The following is a 19,626-nucleotide window of genomic DNA, read 5'->3' on the forward strand; positions in this document are numbered from 1 at the left end:
AATTAAAACTTTTCACGTGGTCAATTTAACTTCACTTACTGCTACTTACAGCATGTCGGTGACGCGAACTCACAAGATTTTACCCATCCGAAAAGAGTCCAACACGCACATGATACAGTCGAGTATACACAATGTATTAGTGTATATATGCGTGTATACATGTACACAGGTCGCTGCGCGTCGCCAGTCTGGCGCAACACGTCACTAGCATGTCGGTGACGCGAACCCATTAAGTTTTGCCCCTCACCAAAAAATCGCTCAACGCGGCTAAAGAAGTTTTTCACTTCACAAATGTAGTTATCTAAATAATGTTGCCTCGACAACGACAGGAACCAGCACACACGGCAGGTCGAATACCGACAGGCTACTGAGGAGAGACAATACACTTCCCTTCACCCCCCCCCCCCCCCCAGCAACACACGCCTCGTCAGAGGAGAGTGTCAAATGAAAGTAACCTCAGCGCGCAGTATAAATTGGTTGTCTGTAAAGTCGGTTTACGGACGATAGTTTAACGTGACAACGTCATAACAAAACAAAACATTGAGGAAATGATTGCATACATTTATGAATAAAATTGAATCATTTTTATTGAATTATCACTATTTTGTAGCCTATGGATACAAAGGAGTGAAATGAAATCTACAATTTAATTGATAAATTTACTGGTATTTGCACTCATTAATTCAAATATGTTTATTACTTTAACGAAGAGATTATTTTAACTATAACTTTTATACATGTTTGCTATTTAACTTCTTCCAATCTGTGTTACTCTGTTAATGATAGGACGATGATAGGAAAAGTAGGAAACGAATGGGAGTGTTTCAAGTTTAATGTGCCTCGAAAAAGTCAAATCGATGGTTGTTCCAATCGAGTGGAAAAGATATAAATGCGGCGCAAGCGTACAATGAGCGTAACGGGACAAAGCGTAACGGGACAATGTGCGTAACGGGACAATGAGTCATCCTTTTTCGTGCGTGCAGCCGGTGTTCATCGATTTATTAGACGTCCCGAAAGCACCGAAAGAACCGGGAATCGATTTTGAAGCACCTGGTTGATTCACTATACCAAAAGCACCTAGAATTCCCGGTACATTCTGGACGGGGATTTCCCGGTTTTTGAGCCCCAAGCGAGGTGTACAAACTACGTAAGAATCGTAAGACGCAAAAATAAGTTCAACAACGACGTTTTCAAATCAACCGTTTATAGAATACGCAAGGCACAAAAAAAAATACGCTACGCAAGCATCGGCTGAATTTCAACTTCTTGCGTTTCAGCTTGCTGAAGCAACGTCTTAGTGGACGTGACCATCTTTGCTTTGCTTACGAATTCTGTTTGTTTTGTTATATTTTGCTCGTAGATAATAATAATTCAAATTTTTGAATTGTTAGTTTAAGCAGACTATTTTTACCACAAATCACAAAATGATAGCTAAGATTCTTTATTTACCCTAAAAGATTCATTGTTAATTACTTTAATTAAAAGCCAAAACCTATTGTAAAGTAGATATCATTACAACACAACTCAAGAGTATGTCTATTTCTTTGATTGATTGCGTGTTCCTCTTGATCTTTTATCGTGTAACACTGTTGCCACTTCCGGACGCGACGTCGTTAATTCTCGTTCTTTGCGCATCTGTTTTAACATTTAACATTATATACATTATACATTACACCTTATAACATAAAAGTTCCGATAAACATTTTATTTTTCTGCTCTAAATAAGGCTTGATTAAGAATGGAACTTGTGCTTGTGAACTTTTTATTTTCCAGTTGTTTGTAAATTATTGATAGTTTTACTTCGAAATGGGGTGGTCAAATACATATACTGGGTTGCATAATTCTGGGCGGCAGCTGCCACACCTTGCCGCCCCCAGAATTACGTCTATGGACACGTCCCAACGTATTCGGAAACAAGCTTAGTTAATACATCCCATGCCTGCGTCAGGTAACCGCCATCCTTCGGATTGGAGTCTTGTCAGCCACGCCTGGTTTTAGCGTGCGGCAATAAAGCCGGGAGCCTCTTCCGAGACCAACCGGTGAACTTGGCAACAAGTTTGTTTTCCATCGTCGAAGCGAAGGGGGAAGATCTAGAGGCACGCCCGGTGGGGGGGGGGGGGGGGGGATTAAGGTGGCTGCCCACCCTGCTGTGTCCGTCGCCGACGATGCAAGAGAGATCGTTGGGTGCCGGGCGCGCGCCTTAAATCTCTCTCGCCTGGCGGCGTTTATGGCTTTATCGCTCTGTCCCCGTTTGCTTTACGACGATCATCTGAGGCGCCGTGGTCTGGAGCTGCCCGTGTCCTTGTAGCGCCCTTAAGGCAGGTGCTTACCCTACGTGTCATGTTGCTTGTTCCATTCTCCTGGCATTACTATTGGTTGATCTCTCTGGTTTATCTCTCTCTATTTATTTATTTCTCTCTCTTTCTCTCTTTCTTTTTCTCTCTTTCCCTTTCTCTCTTTTCTCTCTCTTTCTCTCTTTATCTATTTCACTCTCTTACTTTCTTTTCTTTCACTTTTACTCAATTTTACTCTCTTTTACTCTCTTTTTCTCTCTCTTTTACACTATTTCTCTCTTTTACTCTATTTCTCTCTTTTACTCTCTCTCTTTCTGTCTCTCTTTCTCCTTCTTTTACTCTCTTTCTCTCTCTCTTGCATTCAATATTTCGTCACCAATACTGTCACCAATTGTTATCTATTATATATAAGGGCGTGTATTTTTTCGTGGAAATATTCCGAGACTGGCTTAAGAGTTAACGCATTGTAGCATCGTCTGTTTTGTTTAGGTTTTTTTTTTTTTCGTGAGTGGTCGGGCTTCTTTAAGGCACATGCATACTGTCAGCACCCCATTCGCAATACTTCAGTCCAGAAGCAAACACGGCCTGAATGCCCTGGTCAAATAAGGCAAAGTCTTATCTTGCAGGCGGTCACCAGTTACAAGGAAGAAACAGCTGGAAGTCTAATGAGCGTACTCGGAACTCTCGGAACTCTCGGAACTCTCGGAACTCTCGGAACTCTCGGAACTCTCGGAACTCTCGGAACTCTCGGAACTCTCGGAACTCTCGGAACTCTCGGAACTCTCGGAACTCGCGGAACTCGCGGAACTCTCGGAACTCTCGGAACTCTCGGAACTCTCGGAACTCTCGGAACTCTCGGAACTCTCGGAACTCTCGGAACTCTCGGAACTCTCGGAACTCTCGGAACTCTCGGAACTCTCGGAACTCTCGGAACTCTCGGAACTCTCGGAACTCTCGGAACTCTCGGAACTCTCGGAACTCTCGGAACTCTCGGAACTCTCGGAACTCTCGGAACTCTCGGAACTCTCGGAACTCTCGGAACTCTCGGAACTCTCGGAACTCTCGGAACTCGCGGAACTCGCGGAACTCTCGGAACTCTCGGAACTCTCGGAACTCTCGGAACTCTCGGAACTCTCGGAACTCTCGGAACTCTCGGAACTCTCGGAACTCTCGGAACTCTCGGAACTCTCGGAACTCTCGGAACTCGCGGAACTCTCGGAACTCTCGGAACTCTCGGAACTCGCGGAACTCGCGGAACTCTCGGAACTCGGAACTCGCTCGAAATTGTCGCGCCACTCTCGCGGCACTTCCACGGAGGCCGGCGTCACTGCTTAAGTACTCGGGGTGCCCTTATCGAACCGACTAGAGCGGCTGTGACGAGTCGCGTCGTCCCAAAGGCCTACTCTACGCCCGAAAAGTCCAGAAAGGCGGTGCCCATTCGCGCCACTCCGCGTGGCGGCCCGCGGAATTACCGAGGCCGCTCAGCGATAGATAACAGCGCCAAAGCAGGACGATGCAGAGGGGGGGGGGGGTGCGGAGGGGGAGGGGGTAGTTACAACCCTTGTAATCTGGCCAGGCGCGCGTGTAGTAGTGTAGTGTAAAGTAGTTAAACACACACACACACATATATATATACTATTCCAAATTTTAAGAAGGAATAATTTAAAAAATACTAATAAAAAATTAAAATTTCAACATGTGAGTGAAGCTGAGACTCGAAGCTCTATCTCACTTACTATGCTGATTTTTTCGTTAAATTTTAATCATTAAGGGCTACTCCTGTGGATTTATTAAGGAAGCTTGCTCTGTTACATTAGTCATTTGGTTACAAAATTTGGTACCAGGTGGTAACCGAACTTTATTTGCCAGCTGTAAAATATCACGCAGTGATAATAATCATTCAAATATTTCTTGAGTGTTACTCCTTTTTTTATATATACAACCAGGGGCAGGCATTTCTCACCAAAAAAAAAAAAAGAGAGAGTACCGCGATTGAAGTGAAATGCGACTTCGGCAAAGAGAGCGAGAGACCTACTCGAGAGTGGCGCGAAGCTGAGCGACGGGACCGCGAGAGTGCGACCGAGTGGCGCGAGACTGTGTGTGTGTGTGTGTGTGGACTGGTGCGAGGTAAGGGGCGAACCACTGTCGAGCCTAGCTCCAGTGAGGAGTGCAACCTGTGGAACTTGACAGACATTGTGTGACTTGATAATAAAAAAATTTATGTGCCAGTGATTTGTCGCACTTACCACCCCGCCTCAGCTACACAAATACGCCATGTTATCATGCATCACGATGTTTGTATCGACGCCGCTATCCTAGTCGGCGATGGCCGTAACCAATAGGCGTTTGCGTCTGGGACACCATTTTCCATTGTAAACAACACACCTTTACGAGTTATTCTAAGGATCATTTTTATCAACCTGGCCATTTACTTGTAGGTGCTAAGGTGCTTAAGGGTGACAGTCATACCCAGCCATCGTTCCGGGGACAGAATCACCAAGTTTCTGATTCACGAAGCTAGACAAACTCAAATGTTCGTACTCCATTTGACAGTCGGGATAACACGTTGCAAAGTAGCGTCATAAAACACAATTCATTCCTTATAAAACAACATAGTTCAGCCTGTTTCATGTGATTATTACAAAAAAAATTAATATAAATCACATACTTAACATAAAAAATTTTAACTAAAAAATAAAATGAGGAATGAATATTTTACCCATGTTTGTCCATAGATAAAAAAATATCCTGTTAGCTAAAAGGATGCGCACCCAAGAAATTATTACGTTCCAAGATGAAAAAATTTTTACTTTTTAATATATATGTATATAAATATACATGTTAATGAAGGGATAACAAAAGTTAAAAATATTATTTCGAAAAACATTTCCCCGCATCTCTCGCCGACTTCCCACTCAGGTTGGCTTTTCATTGAAAATTAAAAAAAAAAAATTTTGTACGCGTAGAAAAAGTCAGTTGTTTTGGTATGCTTCCCTCCAGTTTTAATCAAATATGTATGGGTTTGGGAGAAGAGACCCCGCTCGCTAGTTAAGCTGCAGTCGAGGGAGTGTGCTGGGAAGGGCCGCCAGAAGGGATGTTTCATCCTGAGGACATGGCAGACGTGCGTTGAATTGGGCGGGGGGGGGGGGTTGGCGTTCTTGGAGGGGGGGGGGGGTGCAGGGAGCGGGAAGGCGCCGAGGTTAAATTCGCGTCGCCAAGTTGGCAACGGCGAGTGGCGGCGTTTGCTGAAGAGCCTTGGCAAGACTGCGAAGGAGGGGGTAGGGAAGAATACCGGTTGTTAAATTAAACAAGCGCCATGTCTGGCTGGATGTTTGGCGGGAACGAGCTCAAGGAAACATTTTCCCCCGCCGCCTCTATGTGCGTCGCACGACAACGAGCAAGCACCCAGCGTTATTTCCCGACCGGAAAATAATTCCTTTCGCACGGCTCGGAAAACTGCCTGCGCGGAAACGCGAACTGCGAAACTACACCCGACGACGGAATTCAACTTACGTTTTGAGGCCGCGTTCCAAAATTGGTTTCGCACTTGATAATTTGCAAATGTTTTCTGCCCCCCCCCCCCCCCCCTTTTTTTCAAGCTTCCCGCTTTCAGTCTTCGCTTGTTTAAAATTTGCACTATTTCTCTGCAGTTTTGGACATAAATGTATACATTATTTAAACTATGTTATGTATGGTTTAATAATTTATTCAAACTATGTTACGTGTGGTTTAATAATTTATTTTAAATTTGTATATATAACTTAAAATTACGCTTACATATTAAAATTAAAAAAAATTGGTTGTCTGTGAAGTCGGTTTACGGACGATAGTTTAACGTGACAACGTCATAACAAAACATTGATGAAATGATTGCATACTTTTATGAATAGAATTGAATCATTTTTATTGAATTATCACTATTTTGTATGCATACAAAGAAGGAGTGAAATGAAATCTACAATTTAATTGATAAATTTACTTTTATTTGCACTCATTAATTCAAATATGTTTATTACTTAAACGAACAGATTATTTTAACTATAACTTTTATACATGTTTGCTATTTAACTTCTTCTAATCTGTGTTATTCTGTAAAGGATAGGACGAAGATAGGAAAAGTAGGAAACTAATGGGAGTGTTTCAAGTTTAATGTGCCTCGAAAAAGTCAAATCGATGGTTGTTTCAATCGAGTGGAAGAGAGATAGATGCGGGGCAATGAGCATAATAACGGGTCAAAGCGTAACGGGAAAATGTGCGTTACGGGACAATGAGTCATCCTTTTTCGTGCGTGCAGCCGGCGTTCATCGATTTATTAGACGTTGTCACGTCAAAAAAAATTTTCAATAGAGACCACGGGCGACAAAAGTGAAACTTATTACTAATTAGTTATAGTGATAAATTAATTATATTTGTTAATAGAACAAGAGATAATTGAGAATAGTCTATATGCGGGTATGGTCTCAAATGAAATAACTCTTTTCCTTACGAATAAATAAATTATAGATTCTTTGAATAAAAAATTTACTGCAGTTTTTTTTCTCGTGCATTTAAAACAAACTTTGATTTTAAATAATTCCTAAACTTGAAGCTTGCATATAATCAAATTTGAGAAGTACGTTCATCTTGCAATAACAGTATGCTTAACGTATTTTTATATGTAGGCGAGGGCTGAAAAATATATAAAAACCTCGGAATTCATAGCGTATTGAACGCAGAAAACAATTACAAATACAATACTTACTGAAGGTATTTAATAACACAATAGTATACAACCAATGAATAAATACGATTATAAGAGTATATGCTATGCTTAAGCTTGGATAACGAGCAAGGGCTATATAATACTGAAATGGTGAGCACAATAGACGTTACGTAAGAGATAAAATTATGTGGGTAAAGTAAACTATACCAACTGGTTGCCGATCATGGGTGCAAGAACCAGTTAATCCTAAACCGATAGCACCCGTGAAAACAAACAAATAACTTGGAACGTGGCAGCGGTACAGAATTAAACAGGCATGCAAATAGCTACCAAAAAACTAGGATGCCACTGATGCAATCAAGTTGCGAACTCGAAACAAGAACTCGACCATGATCGACCCCTGACACTGTCGTGGCAAGTTGCTCGTCCAAGAACTGAAGGGAAGAATGGAAAGAGGTATGCTTGCAAGACCTTATAGAGGCTAGGCGGAGTCTTCTCCGCAACGAGAGAATAATCCCTGTAAAAATAAGGGAAGGGCAGTCACGGGAATACAGGAAAGGGTAGGAGGGGCCGACGGAAAATAGAGATGAGGTGATAGGAACATGACTGACGCCGACGATGTCCGGAAACTAACGAAAGGCTGACGGTAAGACACGAGAAGCCTAAGATGTCCATCAAGTTCTGTCCCTGCCCGAACACGCCCGAATATTCACCTTCGGCCAACCTCGGGATTTGTTTTATTTTTGCGCAGGAAAAATGAATTCAAACATTAAAAGTGGTCGGTTAGGTTAGCTACATTAAAACACTTTAAAACACTATCGACGGTTAGTTAGGTTAATATAGCTACATTAAAATAAACAGAGAAATATAAATAAACCCTAGGTTGGCCGAAGGTGAATATTCGGGGGTGTTCGGGCAGGGACAGAAATTGATGTACATCTTTGGCTTCCCGTGAGACACTCTTGAATCATATCGATCGTCTTTTGTTTAAGATGTTGAACAATTCCCCGATTATATCGTATAATGTGTTTTTTATCGGCATGGGGACGAATCACATACATGAACTACACGAATAGCATTATAGTTTCACTCTTTAAAAGAAAATATCTTCCGAATAATTTTAAGATAACCTTTTGAACTCGGCTGTAGCTTTTGTTTCTTGACGAAGCAATTATTCTGAGTTGTGTGCGCCTAAAAGAATTTCCAAAACACCTCGCGGTGAAGCGCACACGTCGTTTTGTCGAGAGTAAAAAAAAAAATGAACCTTAATTATCATTCCGATATCGACAAAATCATCTCGATGTCGCCCAATTCACGACCGCTGTCGGCGAGCGAACAACGTGCGTTCAGAATTTTTGGGGATTCTCTGCCAGCGCAGTCGAAGATGGTGGCTTTTTACCGCAACATCAGCGGAGTGCAAATCACAGCCGAGACGCATGGGCTTAGCTTGCGTGTAAAATTTGAGACGGGTGTTTCAGCGGTAAAACACGACGCAAAATACGGGACGGTAGGATATTCACGGTAGGAACCAACCCTCGTCATCACGACGAATGACGGTAACAGCATTCACGCTGCGCTGTTCAACTGTTTCAGAATAAATTCTGCAGTGTATTTTTTTTGGAAGCGATAAATTATTGTTCTTGTTTCATTTACCGCTGCCACCCATTCCCTATCACACCCCCCTCTACCACTACTCTCGCGAATTGCTAACGCCTCCCCCACTCTCTCACTCTCACAAACTCTGCTCTGTAATTTTTTTTAACTGATCGGCGAACTCCAAATTACAGTTCGCGTGCACAACGGCGCCGCGCAGAAAGCCCACCGGCTGTTTATCGCCGGCGATGATGTTTTATGGTGTTGGCGGGCCGATTGTGAATACGCAATGGAATCCTGACACGTTGCGTTCCACTGCATGGTGGTGGGGGGGATGGGGGGTTTTGGAAAGTTTAGAAAAGGGGGTAGGATAGGGGGTCAGCGGACGGTACCATCCCACAATAACTCCGGCAACATATTCAATCTTTCCAACTCGCTGTAAATTACGTTTCGAATTAATGCAAAATGACCATCGGGATCCACCCCCTTCTCCCCGCCCATGGACACGACTTTTGAGCTACGACCCCGAACCTGGACAATAAAATCGTTAGCCCGCGCGTTTAGTAACACTGCGGCGAGGTGTTTTTGCGCAGGTATTTCGTTCCGCATTCATCGGGTCGGCGGAAATAATAATTAGCGAGGAGTAATGGGCAGGGGGGGAGAGAGATGCGAAATCCACGTTATCGTTTGGCGGAAAATTCAGTTCTGAAATAATTTTTGTACGCTTGGGGGGTCCCTGACCGTTGGACCACGAGCTATGTGGCAGCACGAAAGTTACGAAAATAAATTCTCAAAATTATTAACACTAACGGTGCTGGAAGCCCGAAAAAATGAAATTTTGATAACTTGAAACTTGTTTTTTTTTTGAAGCCTCGCTTTAGTTTATGGTCACAAATTAAATACAAATAGTTTAAAACTGTCAAATTAAATCATGTGAAAACTTATCACGGTAAAAGTTTTATGATTTTGTTAACATCTTATCTCTCGGCATACGAGCTCCTTTTCGCGGAGCTATCGGTGTGATCGCTGAAAGGTTCATAATTTATCCTGCAATATACAAGAAAATAAATACGTGTATAATTATCAATTAAAATATTACCACGGGGTGGTGATCGAAAATGTGTGTGTATTACTTGCGGCGCGTTACCACGATGATAAAACAGAGAAGCATGAGATGTCCATCAAGTTCTGTCCCCGCCAGGACACGCCCAAATATTCCCCTTCGGCCAACCTCGGGATTTGTTTTATTTTTGCACAGGAAAAATTAATTAAAATATTAAAAGTGGTCGGTTAGGTTAGCTACATTAAAACACTTTAAAACACTGGACGGTAGTTAGGTTAGTATAGCTGCATTAAAATAAACAGAGAAATATAAATATATGTAAATAAACCCGAGGTTGGCCGAAGGTGAATATTCGGGCGTGTTCGGGCAGGGACAGAACTTGATGTACATCTTAGGCTTCCCGATAAAACACTCCTCCCTCGACCATCAGGGTCGAAACTTCAGCGACACTCGCCTTTGAATTTCGGCTAAGGCCGTCCGGTGCTGAGCTCAGTGGTAGCTGTATAGAAGTCGCGAGTGGATAGGATTTACTCTACGTTTTTCAGAAGCGTATGATGAGCAGCTTGGGAACTTCACCGCTGCAGTGCGCTGCCGTAACGCCCTGTATCGTCTTAGTTGTTATTTACACGTTAGAACGCAGCGCTGTCGCCCGCTGTCATTCCCCGCACCCCTCATCCATCATTCACTGCAGCTCAACGTCGTTCACCGGGAGGGGGAAGGGGTGCTTGAATAGTTCGACACTTGTCCGCTAGGGACCACCACAAGTCTATGCCCTAGAGATGGTGGCGATTGCGGCGGTGAATTAACCAACTACCTCAAAACCGTATTAGAAATTTTAACCTGGGCTGGCGACTTCTATACAGTATATATATTCAAAGGTGGTAGTTTGTCTCGTCGACACGCCTGCCTGCAAGATGGCTGGATCCAAGACTGGCTGGCGATATATCTACCTTGGCATTGGTGGTGGGAGGTCAGTCTGTGGGTGACTGCCGTGTAGGAAGTGGAGTAAGTATTACGAAACAGCATTTACAAAAATTAAAAAAAAAACAATAACCGTAAAATCTTGTCTCTAATATTTAAGTAATAGCCTCTTCGACAAACACATTATCTATTCAGTGGTTGCTTTCCCTTTGATGGCATCATTGATCTACGCCGTGGTTCGCAGCTCTCGCGGATTATATGTCCACACGTTGATGCGTAATCACAGAATGGGGAACGTGCTTCGTTAGTTTGCGGAGAACAACAGCGCATGTCCCCGCGAGTGTTGATAACCATCCCGCTGTCCTGCACTCTACTGTATTGCCTTCCCAGATCCACCTAATACCACCTAATGCCACCAGGGTTTCCGAAGTCCTGCTACCTGAAGTCGGAGAGAATGTAGGAGCCTTAAGGGGGTAGTATCCTCAATGTTTTTGCATGTTATATATATTTCAAATGCTTGTAAAATAATTTGTAATATTGCCTCATTTTAATATCTATAAAAGGCTTTTTTTCTACCAAACAAGTCCTTATACTTATTTTTTTTTTTAATTAAAAGGAAATTTTTACGTCAGACCTAGCATGTATTGAAAGCATGAAACCATGTGGTATACAGTTCTGTATTAGCCGTACGTATGTAGCTTTCATTCAAAAACTCTTTATTTTTAGTATATCATACATAAATAAACAAAAATTTTGTCTTCCCAAAACCCTGAAAAACTCACGTTGCTATGGTTTTGGTAAAACCTGATATTTAGTTATTTACGAATGATGTACTAAAACATAAAAGTTTTAAGACAAAGGCTACATACGAACGGCTAATTCAACACTATATACCACACGATTTCATTATTTCAGTACATTCTAGGACTGACGTAAAAAGTTTAACTTTAATTTCTTAAAAAACATTAAACAAGGACTGGGTTTGTAGAAAAATACTTTTTTTTTTTCAAATATTTAAGTGAAGTTAAATTATGAATTTATATAAAGTCACGTGAAAAAAACACGAAATATCAGAAGCAAAATAATTTTCGGTACTACCACCATAATGTTCAAGTTGGTTGGGGGGGGGGGAGGAATTGCACTTTTCGTTTCGTGTCAGAAGTATTTGTATGAATGTTTAGCCATTAGCTATAATTGTTTTTGTTTGTTTTTTTAATCCTGTTGTCAAAATATTCTACACGCTTTTTGTTTTTTTGTAAAAAAAAATCATACAAATATTTACGATTAACACTTTGATTTACTATTCACGGTCACTCAATTATAGTTTATTTCATGTGTCTCCACAGCTGGATAATTGATACAATTTAAATTCTACAGTATACTTTGTTTAACGATATTTCTCAATTAATATCTGCAAATAGCAAAATACGGTGAAGTCAAGCTTTAGGAGGTGTTATCCTGAATTACTTTGCTTCTAAGATTTCATGTCATTGCAGTGATTCTAAACAAAGTCATAGCATAGCAATGAGTAATTGTTTGAATATGGTTTCATCGATAGGTATGCCAAGTTATTAATAAATTGTTTTGAAAACTTAAAGACAAATTTTATATTTCAATCTTAGAAAGAACTATAAGTATGTAATCATGTGATATACAGTTTATAATTAACCATTCATCTGTATCCTTTGTCAAAAAAAAATTTATTTTTGGAATATCGTTCATAAATCAATAGAAGTTTGGTTTTCAAAAATCCTAGGACCCAAAATTGCATTCCTTGGTGAACTATATAATAAAAATATTTTCACTTCAAAACCTACATTAAAAATGTTAGTACATGAGCATGTGTGAATATATACCACACTATATCATGCTTCCGATTCATGCTAGGACTGAAATATAAATATTGGTTTTAAAGTTTCTCAAAAGCATTAAATAAACTCTTATTAAATTGATAAAACCCTTTAAAACAATCAACCATATTTATGTTATGGTATTAAATTAAAAACATGGGTATAATACAACACGGGATTATCTAAGCAAAATTATCTAGGAAATCGTCCCTCATAAGGAGCCCGACTAATCAGGGGTGTGTGTGTGTGTTGGTGAGGCGGGATGATAAGTGCGACGCTCGCTGGCATTTCCAGTGCGGTATAGCCTCTAAGCGCAAGGCTTCCGACTGGCGCGCAGCTTCTCATCGTCACAGGATTTCTGTGAAATTTTGAGCGGTGACCGTAACATTATATGGCCTAGAAATGAAGATAAAGGTGTGATGCAAGTCCCTCAAGTGCTTTCAAAAATCTGTACCGGTTTTTTTGTTTTACGCCTGAAAATTACTCTGAAATCTTGCCGTTTTAGCCATTTTTAACTCTTCTAAAAAATACAGTTTTTAAAACTTAATCCGAAATCAAAAGCACTTTTCGGCCGTCAGCGAACTCTTTTAAGTGCTTTTCGTGAGCAGACCCCCACTCGGACATCTTGAGTAGTTTTGAAATCGCGTTGTTTTTCCTGAAGCTCAGCGCACCGCGTGTGTTCCCTCAACGGGCGGACTTAGGCCGGGGGGGGGGGGGGGCCTGAGGTTCTGGCTGACGGACGGGGGGAGCGCATCATTATTTCCGTAATCAACTGGCAACGCGTGTAAATTAATCCGTTGATTCCCGTCGCAACGGGGCCTCAAAAGGTTCGCGCGCGGCCGGTCTGTGGTGCCCCCGCCTCCAAACCCCCCTCCCCCCCTCACAACCTCCCAGCATCCCGTATTAACGGCTCATCGTCCCCACAACACACGGCCCCGCAATTACTCTTTGCCTCGTTATTTTTTTTTTCCACCGTGCTATTTTTAAAACACAACAAAGCAGCAGGGACCGCTTTAATTCAGTTTGTTTATTTGTTTATATTTATTTTTTTTTGTTGTTATTCCTCCACGAGCGCATCCGCCCCGCAAACAAACAAACAAACAAACAAACGAACAAAACACGGTTCGCGCGGGGTTCTTAGCGGTATCAAGGGGGAGCGACGCTATGGTCGAGTGACGTCATGGTTAGACCCCTTGAGCAGCAACAAATAACCATCCCGCGCGTTGTCATTTAGGTCTGGAATTTATACACATTCAACCGATTGCCATCTTCTGCAGTTTTATTTTTCCGCGCAAACAGAAATAAAAAAAAATCGAAAACACACAATACGACTGATGTTCTTAAAACTTATTCATGTTCAAAAATTTTAAGAATGCACGAACATATTACTAAGTTTTAAAAAAAATTCGTCCAGCACTGTGAGTAATTATTTAATTTGGAAAACTTGTCAAAAAAAATTCAAAGTTTCGAATAGCTCAGACCAAAAATAAGCTTTGATAGTGTGAAATTATATCAAACTTTTTTGAGGTTATCTGTCAAAATATATTTGATGAAAAAAAATTTGAAGCTGTTTTCCGTCCAATACTTCCCCTTCAACTATTTTGTCAAATATATTGGAGACAGATACTTGACAGTGTGGTAGAGCTTCTAAGCAACGAATGTTGTGGGAATTACCGCACAAAGAAACTAAGTCATTATTGGCCAGTCATGCCATTAAAGTTCAGGTGTGATCTAGTGTCATAAGCTACTAGTTGCATCATAAAGGGGGGGGGGGAATTTTCAACAAATTTTGCAAAATATTATGAAGACAGTATTGTTACGATTTATTTGGGGATAACTACTGGGTTCGTAAGGGATAGCCAAATTAATTATTTCAGTTTTATTTATTACTGACTACATCATAAATTTAATTACTGCACTCAAGATTTATGTCCACAACAATTAGTCTTACTCTGATCATTGAAGCATTGACTTGGAGCTTGGCTCTACAGTGGCTCGCTCTTCTATCCGCTTCCTTCGCACAATCACCCACACCGCGCCGCAGTACAGTACAGACCATCGCTCGTCGCACCCGACTGGCTCGCCAGGCCTTCACTAGCAGGTACCGCCTCCCGATAGGTCCGGTTCGCTACGCAAGGGCCACCTGCCCTCTTCACCTCTCGCTGATCGCACGGGTATCGCTAGTATCACTCCCCGAGGGGGAGACTCTCTCCCCTACTCGCATGAACTCTCCAAACCCTCGGAACTCCCGCGGAGGCCGGCGTCGTCGCTTATATACCCGTGGCGTCATTCTCGAATGGACGAGAGCAGCTGTGACGTATCGCATCATCTCGAAGCCCGAAACACCCAGAACAGCGACACTTATTCACGCCACTCCACGCGGCGGCCTCTGTAAGCCCGGAATTCCCAGGCCGCTAAAGGTGACAATAACCGCCGAGGCAGGAGGTTGCGCGGGGAGTGAAGGAGGGTGGGTAGCGAGGACCCTTGTAATCCGGCCAGGCACGCGTGACATGTCTTACGTAAATGGACGGTGCGTGACGTCAGTGGCCGTGCGCGGCCGCCAGCCAGCTCCGAACCTGGCGCACATCGCGGTCTTTTCTCTCTCGTTCGTAACAAGATGTTACTGTGTGAGAAGCCATGTCACTTATGGCTAATACTGTATATGTTTTAGTGTCAATATTAATGAAATTTTTTTTATAAAATGTTACAATTATTGTTCGATAATCAGGTCCAAATCCGGGGTATGTTATTTTTTTTCATTCCTTTAAGCTTAATTGGAGCTGTTTCATTATATAGTTTAAAATCTCGGCCTGCTAATCAAATGATTCAGTGTCGACGTAGTTGCGCCGGCAGCGAATTCTATGCGGTGGGTGCGGAAACTACGTGTGATTCGCGTCAAGATAATATAGATGAAAACATAACGCTTGGCATTATTTTAAAGAGTTTCGTACAAGTGTGCTTGTTGCAACACGAGAACAAATAATTAGCTCGTTACGTCACTGGCGAGTACTAAAAGACTCGCTCAGTTGTTTTTTTCGACGTGACAACGTCTAATAAATCGATGAACGCAGGCTGCACGCACGAAAAAATGTCCCGTTACGCACATTGTCCCATTACACTGTGTCCCGTTGCGCTCATTGTACGATTGCGCCGCATCTATCTCTCTTCCACTCGATTGGAACAACCATTTATTTGACTTTTTCGAGGCACATTAAACTTGAAACACTCCCATTCGTTTCCTTCTTTTCCTATCACCGTCCTATCCTTAACAGAATAACACAGATTGGAAGAAGTTAAATAGCAAACATGTAAAAAATTATAGTTAAAATAATCTCTTCGTTAAATTAATAAACATATTTGAATTAATGAGTGCAAATAAAAGTAAATTTATCAATTAAATTGTTAATTTCAATTCAATAAAAATGATTAAATTTTATTCATAAAAGTATTCAATCATTTCTTCAATGTTTTGTTATGACGTTGTCACGTTAAACTATCGTCCGTAAACCGACTTTACAGAAAACCAATTTTTTCTTTAAGTAAGTTCTTTGTTGGAAAGTGCGTAAATTAACTGTAATTTCCAACAGCGCACAGAGCGGGCCCCGACAGTTCCTACTGGAACGTAGTTTCGTTGATCGCCACTTTCCACTCTTTCCCGCTTGTTTTCCGGGGCCTGGTTGATTGATGAGCGAGCTGCCGTAGCTGTCCGCGGAGACGCCTCGCTTGGGCGAAGGGCGTTTCACGACTGCGACAGGAGTTTTCATTGGAAAACAAAAACAAACAAAAAAAATGTGACCTAGATTTTTAACCGCGCTGTGGGGGGAAAAAAAGTCAGCGCTTGTGCGTTTAGCGACACGGTTCGCTGCTGCATATACGTAACGCATCTTCGCGTAAACGCTTTATAATTTCCATTCGAAATAAATTTTAAAAAAAATAAAAGAGCTTTCATGTCACATTTTGAAACCCACAAGTGTGGAAACAAAGCGGCAGATGTTGCCGGTACGTGCGCAGTGAAAAAATAATAATAATAATAATGGCCGGCAGGAACAGTCGAATGAAGGGCTTCGCATTGAACGTGTGCGACATCAGATGGGCAGTGGACTGTTACGACTTTGCTTTCGATTCGCAGGTGTTGGTTGAACGGTGCTCCGAAATTCTTCTTGCGGTGCACCCGCTAACAGCAAGTTGCCAGTAACGGGTGCATCACAACTTTCATCGGAGCCGTAGCCTGTCTTGTTAGGCCGTGGCATAAAACGGTTTTACAGTTCCACACATGCAACTTAGCACACCAGTGGCCATGATATTATCTTGTGTCAAGAGCAAGCACCTTCTTCTGTTTATTTTATTTTTTCATTGCCCCATCTTTTGTTTTCAGCTGAGCACTGGATCTGCTGGAAGCTAAATTATTTTCAGGTATGATGATGTAACACACACAAATTAAAAATTTACTTCTACACAAGCTCAAACACACGCTGAACTAAACATGTGTTTATTTACAGTGTAAATTATAATTTAAGAGTGAATTTAAAATATCCCAATGTCAAATATTGTATCATTTTGAAAAATTTAATATTCCTCTATTATATAATTGATATTGTCATAGTTATAATTATTCATATTACCGAGATTTACTGAAATTAAAACTAACGTACCTCGGTGAGTGGATTTGAGTTGATTTTACAATCTATCCGGGCTCAGATCCAAGTAAAATATTACGCTCATTTGCCGGAAATCACCCAAATTTCACACACGATATCATCAGTTTGTATCAGAGATGGGTTACGGTATGAATATCTAGTTAAATAATCAAACTGCTATACTTCAATGAAATATACGAAGAATGTTAAGTCGTATTTTACCTATTGGCTGATAACCGTGACTTTTCCATGACGTCACTGAGGTTTGGTTAGTTTTGGACACTTTCACCTTTTCTCACCAAAATAAAATGACGCGGAAACATAACGATTTACTAAAGTAAAAAGCGAACTGGCTATTTAGCAAAACTGAAACGTAATTTTTAAAAAGTAACTGTCTCTTCCTTCTGAAGAAAAGAAAAGGGAGATTTCTGCAGATGACTTGTCTGTCTATTTACTGTGCTCCAGATTTGTTTCCCCAAGGGAGCTTTTAGGTGTGTATCGTTGAAAAGAAAACATGGCCTCTCTGCCGTCTACCAATCATTGGTCTGCACTTTGGTGGGTTCCAGTTTGATACGAGTGACTGGTTTGGTTATTTCCATCTGAATGGCAATAAAACTACAAGTACCTATATAAATGGTCATAGGCCAGACCCAGCTTCGCAAAGAGATATGATTCTTTTACAGTTATTTTTATAATAGACGTTTTGCACAAAATTTTAGGTTATTTTGTTGAAATTCCTCTAATACGAAATATTTTAGCCATGAAATTATTGGGTTACATAACGCAATACATAAGAAATTTGTAAAATTAATAAATGGAAATATGTAAATGCCTAAAATTTTTGGAAAAAAAATGGCATCTGCTAATTAATATCCTTACTCCATTAAAAGTATCTCTATGTGCTACGCTTAATTAAACCGCCAAGAGATAGCATGAGGTAATAAATTTTAAAAAGGAATTTTATGCCGGTAATTTTTTCTACATTAGATTAACATGGCCAAATGTTATTAACAATAATTAAACGTGTATTATTAAGTAAGGATATTATAGTCTCAAATTTCTAATGTATTTGACGTCACTGCGCTGCCCGCATTCTCAGATCGCTCAGTGTTTAGGATTTTTTTTGAAGAAGAAGAAATCTGAATCACGGCATCAACATGATGAAGATTTTATGTTAAAGAGTAACGGCCCTTGCGTATTTTTCTTTTGCCATAGAGCAGCTTATTACAACTTGTTTGAAAAATAATTTTACTGTATTATTTCTTTCTGGCATTCCCATTACCAGCATGGGTGTAACAACTTTCAAAAGAACTGTTAATTAAAAAGGCAACTGTATATCTTTCACTTACGTTGATTTTTAGAATATCAAATATCAACCAACATTTATTGTAAAACGACGCTATGTTGTGGTAATTTTACACAATTAATGTTGCCAGATAGGCACAAATGGATATAAGTGATTTAATTTACGCTTTCTAATATTTTTTTAAATCGCATACTGTTTGTGTCAAATTACACACTCCCCGTCGATGTATTATCACAACATAACGTGTTATTTTATGTTAATGAAATGTTATTAGGACATTGTGAGTGTAATACATTGACACGATTTTTTTTTAAGACTATCGACCTACATTTGGTGTAAAATGTCTCGATGCATTAATAATTTTGAACAAGGAATGTTTGGAAATACACAAACTGTGTTTATTTTTTTTTTCGAATTATACGACAAAAATTAAAAAAAGAGCACTTTTTTTAGTATTTGTAAATTTACACAATTTTTCTACAGTGATCTGTGTATATTGACGTTCTACAATCTAATAATCCGGCACAGTCGTGGGTACAAACATTACAGTTTAAAGAGTCTTTACTGTTTAAGGTAAATCTCACGAGCGTGTTACAAACATGCTTCTCTACAGCAGTTCTCGTGCCTCTACGTATGCTGAGACAGCTGCCTGCTCACTCACCGTTGAAGGGACTAGCTGCCGGAGAAAGTAGTTCGCCTGCAGTCGCAGCCGTCTGGCGAGGAACCCCCGGTGTTCTGACCAGCTACATCCGCCTCGCATCTGGAGACACGGAAACAATGCAGAACACGCGACTCTTGCGTCACCTAGGAGGTTCCGTACAGTGACCATTAGTTCCGCGCGCTTTTCCTACCACCTGCGCGGAGCAGCATCGGTCAAATGCGCCGTTGTTTGGGAGTTCGGTGGAACGAACACCAGATCACGCGTGGATGTGTCTGAGCAAGGGTTTGGTCTGGTTCGTAAAGCTTATCCCTATCCAATCAGCCTTTATTAAAGCAGATCTGTGAATAAAATTCTTAAAATAAATGTATCACTTGATTTTTTTTAGTTTCACAGTATGCAGTGAAGACTGGAAACTCCCCTCAAGCCTGCATCCTATTCTCATAATCAAGTCGGCTCAAGGAGTTAAGTAGAAAATGACTCCTTAGAATGACTCATAATTTAGTGATTTGTAAAAAAAAAATATTTTATGTAGATAATGGTGAAATGGTAAGTTTTATTTCTCTGCCAGAGGTAACATGAATTTACTTTATATTGGCATT

General features: G+C 40.9%; 1 protein-coding gene across 1 annotated transcript in view; it reads right to left on the reverse strand.

Moving 5' to 3' along the window:
* LOC134537283 (chaoptin-like) overlaps positions 1-19,103 on the reverse strand; it is a 748,431-nt gene extending 729,328 nt beyond the window's left edge. Inside the window, exon 1 of the mRNA XM_063377557.1 lies at positions 19,028-19,103. The gene's annotated coding sequence lies outside the window, so the exon portion shown is untranslated. The remainder of the gene's footprint in view (positions 1-19,027) is intronic.
* Between the last annotated feature and the right edge of the window lie 523 nt (positions 19,104-19,626).

Source organism: Bacillus rossius, chromosome 12 (assembly GCF_032445375.1).
Source record: "Bacillus rossius redtenbacheri isolate Brsri chromosome 12, Brsri_v3, whole genome shotgun sequence".
Classification (NCBI taxonomy): domain Eukaryota; kingdom Metazoa; phylum Arthropoda; class Insecta; order Phasmatodea; family Bacillidae; genus Bacillus; species Bacillus rossius.